The sequence below is a fragment of the Hylobates moloch genome, unplaced genomic scaffold, assembly GCF_009828535.3.
Source record: "Hylobates moloch isolate HMO894 unplaced genomic scaffold, HMol_V3 SCAFFOLD_2, whole genome shotgun sequence".
NCBI classification, from domain to species: Eukaryota; Metazoa; Chordata; class Mammalia; order Primates; family Hylobatidae; genus Hylobates; species Hylobates moloch.
This window is the reverse complement of record NW_026652277.1, coordinates 50,014,871-50,021,816: the sequence shown is the minus strand read 5'-3', so window position 1 is coordinate 50,021,816 and position 6,946 is coordinate 50,014,871. Positions and strand designations below refer to the sequence as shown.

General features: G+C 40.1%; 1 pseudogene; it reads right to left on the bottom strand.

Annotated features, from left to right (window-relative positions):
- Window positions 1–5,370: 5,370 nt before the first annotated feature.
- On the bottom strand, window positions 5,371–6,712 carry LOC116474952 (tyrosine-protein phosphatase non-receptor type 11-like; annotated as a pseudogene).
- Window positions 6,713–6,946: the final 234 nt, after the last annotated feature.

Sequence of the window (6,946 nt, the reverse complement as noted above, 5' to 3'; positions counted from 1 at the left end):
TGTTTATTGAGATGATCATACTTTTGTCCTTAAGTCTATTAGCCTATTGAAGCCTAGTGTTCCGTTATTGGAACCCTAAGTATGTGGGAGTTATTTATATCCTACTGCTTAAGGTCATTGCCAAGGTCTGGTTGCAAAAATTAAAAAAATTGCAACTTCAGGCATAAATGGGTTAATTTCATGTGTTACATGGATTGATTTTCAGATGTTAAATCAATTTTGCATTCCTGGAATAAATTCCGGTTGGCCATGATGTATAATCTTTTCAATACACTGCTGGATTTGGATTGTTAATATGTTGTTGAAGATTTTTTTATCTATATTCCTAAGACATACCAGTCTGTAGTTTTCTTTTCTTCTGATGTTTTTCTCTGGTTTTGGTATCAGGGCCTCAAAAAATGAGCTGAGCAGTCATTTCTAACAGCTGAATAATATTCCATAATTTGGTTGTGTCACAATTTATTTAGCCATAGCCCTACTGATAAATATCTGTTTCCATTTTTTGCCGTTAACAATGTAACAATGTATGGTGTGTATATATATATACACACATACACACATATATATACTTATATATATATAAGTATATATATACTTATATATATATATACACACACATATATATATATATATACTTATGTATGTGTGATTTATCTATTTATTTATTAATCAGGGATCCTTTTCCCATTAGCTTTTGTTAATAAAAGAATCACAATTAGGTCATAAATAAACAGGCAAATTATTAATTACATGATTTGAGGCTTAAGATGAAAACCTGTCAAAATTAGTTTGATATACAGCAAAGTTACATGACACACTAAAACCAACTGTTTAATAGTTTTTGCCTTGTGTGAACTGCCTGTAGTGAAAAAGGAACAAATTTTTAGTGATGAATGATTCAATAAACTATATTTTGGAACTTTTCAAGTGGAAGAAGGAAAAAAGATTTCAACAAAATTGAGGGCAAATACAGATCCTAACCAAAGCATCCTGACATCAGGGAGGCCATGTGCTTGCTATATGTAAAAACTTGATTCCCCCAACAACATACAGAAAACAAAAACTGCACTGGCTTTGTAGTTATGTCTACAGTCTAAGTTTCCCTTATGGATATTAGGCTACAACAAAGCACTTCATAATTGCAAGCCTTTCCACCTCCCCCTGAACTAAAAATAACTCAAGATGTTATTAGTTCCTAAAATCCCCAATAAAATAACCTCTAAACATAATCTTGACCATTTTCTTGGCAGTTTCCCCGAAGCAACTGGGCTCTTCAAAGAATGCACACATACCACACACCAAGAAAGTCCTACCCGTGTTTTCTCATCCCCATTTAGCCACATTTGAAAATACCTTGATTTCAGTGGGAGAGATGACCATAAGTTTCGGAAGGGCCACACACTAGACATGAAGTGCCTTTTAGTTTTTCTTTTTAAAGTTACTAAGACTGTGAAATTTGGCTTTTTCAAAAACCCCAATACCATATTCCAGATAATTCTTTCACCCCAAAATATAAAATCCTATGCTTATAATTTTAAAATCCTCAGTGAGCTGTGGAATATTGTGCATATTTAGTACCTCCTACCGGCAACCTAGAAGTAGATGGCATCTGTGTGTCTGTCACACCGACTTTCCAAATAACCTGATTCACCCATTAAGGACTGCTTTGGCCCTGGGCCCTCTGACTTCCTCAGAAACCACCTCTTTGGAACTTTTCTTTTCTACAACTTCTTTTAAACCTGCACCCCGAGCTTTCTCCATCGTCCAGCCATTCTGCCTGATTCTATCCCATGTAAAGAAACCTCATCTGAGAACCTGCAATCACCTTTTACCAAACACATGATAAGCCTTAGCAACCTAGGGACTGTAACTCTGGCCTTGGCCTAAGTTTACATAAGAACATGATAGTTTGCTGACCTCATGGAGGGAAATCTAAATGAAATAAATGTAACAAACAAAGCTAGCCAAGTTCAGGTATTTCCATTCTGAGTATAAAAACAACTGATCTTAAGCAACATGTAGAGATGTTAATGCAGGAGATATATTTGTACAATCAAACTCTCGTGTGCTGGTGAAAGACTTTACCCCCAAAGTCAAGTCCAGACAAAACCAAAGCAAAATGGAGAATGAGTCAATGTCACAATGCAATAAAAAGAACAGGATTCAAGCTTCTTCCCGCAAATGGAATCTTTTTCTTTACAAGTTTGACTAGAAGACAGCAGTCATGACATTTCCCTAATAAGGGAATACCTTCAGGTCAACCTGTGTTCTGAAGCAATTCAAAGTTCAATGAATATTGGGGGAGGGGGGTGGGGGTCTAATATACATTTTGTCTGTGAGAATGGCAGCCAAACTACCTCAGGGTCTCAAGGGACTGAGAGACCTCAGAAAGGAACTACTACCAGGGCTGGATCTAGGCCTTCCTTTCAGGAGCCAAAGTCAGAAGAATCCAAGGATACCCTAACTTCACGGCAAAGATGCCATAGCATTTTATTACTGTTACAAAAGTCAGCCAATGATATTTTCATTGAAATATCCACGCTGAATGATGTTTCAACATATGAGGCAAACGGGGATGTCTTTGGAGAAGGCACTTAAGGTAGAACATTAGCAAATCTTACCGGTTGGCTAAAACAAAAATGAGCTCATTCAACCTGGCTGGAGTCCTATTAGGGCTGTTCCTTCTCACTGTGGCCTGATTAAAAGCCAGCAGCATTAAAAGACTCACATTTCCCAAGTCTGGGGGTGCCCCAGTGGGGTGGTGCTGCTCTCAAAAGCCCTGTGTCCCTAAACATATCCATCCTCACAAGATCAGTTTCCCCAAATGCTGGTTCCAAAAATAGGCTCAGAGCTGGCAGAAATCATTCAGGAAGCTTCTTGAAGGCCCTCTTTATTTCTTAGTCTGACTTTCAGCTTGTCCCAGCTACTGTAAACAGCTTCGGCTTCCCAAGGTCACTAGCAACTTCTACTTTTGCTAATATCCTTGGTTTTCCATGGCACTGGTTGTGACTGTCTGTTAGACTAGTGGCCCCCCGATGAACGGCACCTCCACTTCACATCCTTTTCTTGAACCTGGGCTGGGCTTGTGACTTGTTTAGTAAGTAGAGGTAATACTCCAGCTCTCTTCTGATTAGAAAAAATGATAATCATCATCATCATCATCAATAGAGGGCAGTAGAAGGGATGCTGTGGCAATTCTGGACTTAAGCCTTCAGAAGGCCTGGCCACTTCTTTCAAGCTCTTGGGAGCTCTGAGCTGCATGTGAGAGGTCTAGCTACCCTGCCAGCAAAGCCACTTAGAGAGATTACACAGAGAAGGAGAGACACAGGACTGCCGGCAGAGAGAGAAGCCCAGCCACCCCAGTCTCTCTGCCAACCTGCTGACCACATGACTGGCCACCTGCAGGCTAGCAGAAGAACAGCCCAGCTGAGCCCAGCTCAAATTGAAGAACAGTTGGGGGTGGGGGATTTTTTAAACCACTAAAGTTTTGGGGTAAGTTTGTCAGCAACATTTGACAACCAAAAACACCAGTCATTCATAGACGCTTTTTTTTCTAAGTACAAGACAATTACTCAAATGCAAAGAAAATATGGCAAACATTTTCCTACCACAACCTTCTCAGTCAACAGCCAACTATAATGGGTGATGGGCTGGAAAAAAAAAAAAGCCACACCTCTTATCTTAATTCATAAATATCCATGATTCTTTTTCTATGACTCTTTAATGCCAATGCAAAGGTAGACCAGTCAGCTTCTGATAGTCTCAGGCACTGGCCTAATTCTCATTTGGCTAAAACTAGAAGCCATCAAAATGAATTATCCACTACTGGATACATTATGGTAAATGAGATTGTTCTCACTTTTCTAGGATGTTGTTACTTAATTTTCCCAAATCATTTCTTCTTATCATCCCCCACAATTAGGAAAAAAAAAAATTAAACTGGTTAAGGTTATAAAAAGAAAAAAGAGCCTATAACTAGAATTTGAATCCCCATAATCTGCAAAATATAGTACACATTTTTTTTCTTTTTTTTTTGTTATTATACTTTAGGTTTTAGGGTACATGTGCACAATGTGCAGGTTTGTTACATATGTATCCATGTGCCGTGTTGGTTTGCTGCACCCATTAACTCGTCATTTAGCATTAGGTGTATCTCCTAATGCTGTCCCTCCCCCCTCCCCCCACCCCACAACAGTCCCTGGAGTGTGATGTTCCCCTTCCTGTATCCATGAGTTCTCATTGTTCAATTCCCACCTATGAGTGAGAAAATGTGGTGTTTGGTTTTTTGTCCTTGCAATAGTTTACTGAGAATGATGGTTTCCAGTTTCATCCATGTCCCTACAAAGGACATGAACTCATCATTTTTTACGGCTGCATAGTATTCCATGGTGTATATGTGCCACATTTTCTTAATCCAGTCTATCGTTGTTGGACATTTGGGTTGGTTCCAAGTCTTTGCTATTGTGAATAGTGCCGCAACAAACATATGTGTGCATGTGTCTTTATAGCAGCATGATTTATAGTCCTTTGGGTATATACCCAGTAATGGGATGGCTGGGTCAAATGGTATTTCTAGTTCTAGATCCCTGAGGAATCGCCACACTGACTTCCACAATGGTTGAACTAGTTTACAGTCCCACCAACAGTGTAAAAGTGTTCCTATTTCTCCACATCCTCTCCAGCACCTGTTGTTTCCTGACTTTTTAATGATGGCCATTCTAACTGGTGTGAGATGGTATCTCATTGTGGTTTTGATTTGCATTTCTCTGATGGCCAGTGATGATGAGCATTTTTTCATGTGTTTTTTGGCTGCATAAATGTCTTCTTTTGAGAAGTGTCTCTTCATGTCCTTTGCCCACTTTTTGATGGGGTTGTTTGTTTTTTTCTTGTAAATTTGTTTGAGTTCATTGTAGATTCTGGATATTAGCCCTTTGTCAGATGAGTAGGTTGCAAAAATTTTCTCCCATTTTGTAGGTTGCCTGTTCACTCTGATGGTAGTTTCTTTTGCTGTGCAGAAGCTCTTTAGTTTAATTAGATCCCATTTGTCAATTTTGGCTTTTGTTGCCATTGCTTTTGGTGTTTTAGACATGAAGTCCTTGCCCACGCCTATGTCCTGAATGGTATTGCCTAGGTATAGCACACAATTTAACTGCTTCCTCAATTTAAAACAAAATTCTATAAAATATAATGTCTACATTGTGGAGATGATTTCTTCTTATCTGAGGCAATGAGTAATTCGGAAGCAAGTATTGTTGAGTTAAAATACAGTGGTCTTTAAATGGTTTCAAATTTTGCTTATCAAAAAATAGTCAACCACAATACAAGCCTTCAAAATCCACATTCTGTCTTCACATAAATTTTCTTGCATCTGTTCTTGATCTTTTGAGGGAGAGGGTGAAAGTCCACATCTATTTCTGTGCTGAAGTTTTGGCAGCTTTTCTCATCTGAAACTTTTCTGCTGTTGCATCAGGCCCACGTTTTCACAGACTCTAGCACTGTCTTCTCTCATTTCTGCACAGGGTGGCTTTGGAGTATAAGGTGGGAGGGGGCTCTGATTTCCACTCATCTGGTCCGCTAGAGAATACTTAATATTTATATGTTCGTGCCCTTTCCTCTTGCTTTTCTGCTTTTGTTCAATCCTGAGCTGTAGTGTTTCAATATAATGCTGGACCGCCATATAGATAAATTGGTACAGTGCTTCTGTCTGGACCATCCCTTACCTCTTAGACCACACCATCTGGATGGTTTGGGGAACATCAATGTCGCAGTCAACACCTTTCTCTCTGATGATGTCAATAAGAATATCAATCACAATGACCATCCCTGTCCGGCCAATTCCAGCACTGCAGTGCACCACGACCGGCCCTGCATCCATGGTGCTCTCCCGCTTATGGTGCACCTTCTCCGGGAGGTCCAGCACACCCCCGGGGTTGCTGAGCACTCTGTGGTCAGGCCAGGTCCGAAAGTGGTATTGCCAGACTGTTCTCTCCGTATGCCCTTGTCCAACATTTGAAAGTTTAAGTTCTCTTAGCGTATAGTCATGAGCAGCGCTTTCTCTGACGTTCCTAACAAGCATGACGCCATATTCTTTTAGAGCGTACTCATCAGGCCAGTGTTTGACACGTTTGCTCTTTCCTCTCTCCACTTCTTTCATTGTCATGACAATCACTCCAGAGTTTTCTTGGAACACCATCCGCCAAAAGTCGTTCACTGTGTTTTGCAGGCAGCCTTGTGTGGCAACGTAACTCTTTTTGGGCTTTGAATTGTTGCACTTGGTTTCAAATTCAGGCATGATGATATTTGCATTGATGTAATCTGAAACAGTCTCATTGGGATCACCGTCATGTAGAACAACCCTGATATGATCAAAGGGCAGGATGTTTTTAACATCTATTTTTGTTTTTTTTTCTTGCCTTTGACCCTCTTTTCAGCTGTGGAGAAGTCTGCACTCCTGTTGTTGCAGTGTCTCAAATTTTTTCCAAAAGCCTTGTTTGACTTTATCTGTGGTCTCAGCTAATTTGCTTAGTTCTCGAACTCTGCTTTCTATTTCAGCAGCATTTATACGAGTCGTGTTAAGGGGCTGCTTGAGTTGTAGTACTGTACCCAATGTTTCCACAATAGGATTCTTCTTGTAATGCTCCACAAGATCTGTCAAAGAATCAAACCGTTCTCCTCCACCAATGTTGTATTTCAGTTCCTGACAGCGAATCATTTATTCAGAAATCATTTATTTCTGAAAAAATTCCTAAATTTGAGATTTCTGATACAGAGGGTAGATATTTTTCTTTTTGGTGGGGAACGGAGTCTCGCTCTGTCACCCAGGCTGGAGTGCAGTGGCATAATCTCGGCTCACTGCAACCTTTACCTCCCAGGTTCAAGCGATTCTCATGCCATGCCTCAGCCTCCGGAGTAGCTGGGGTTACAGGCACTGGGATTATAGCCACCA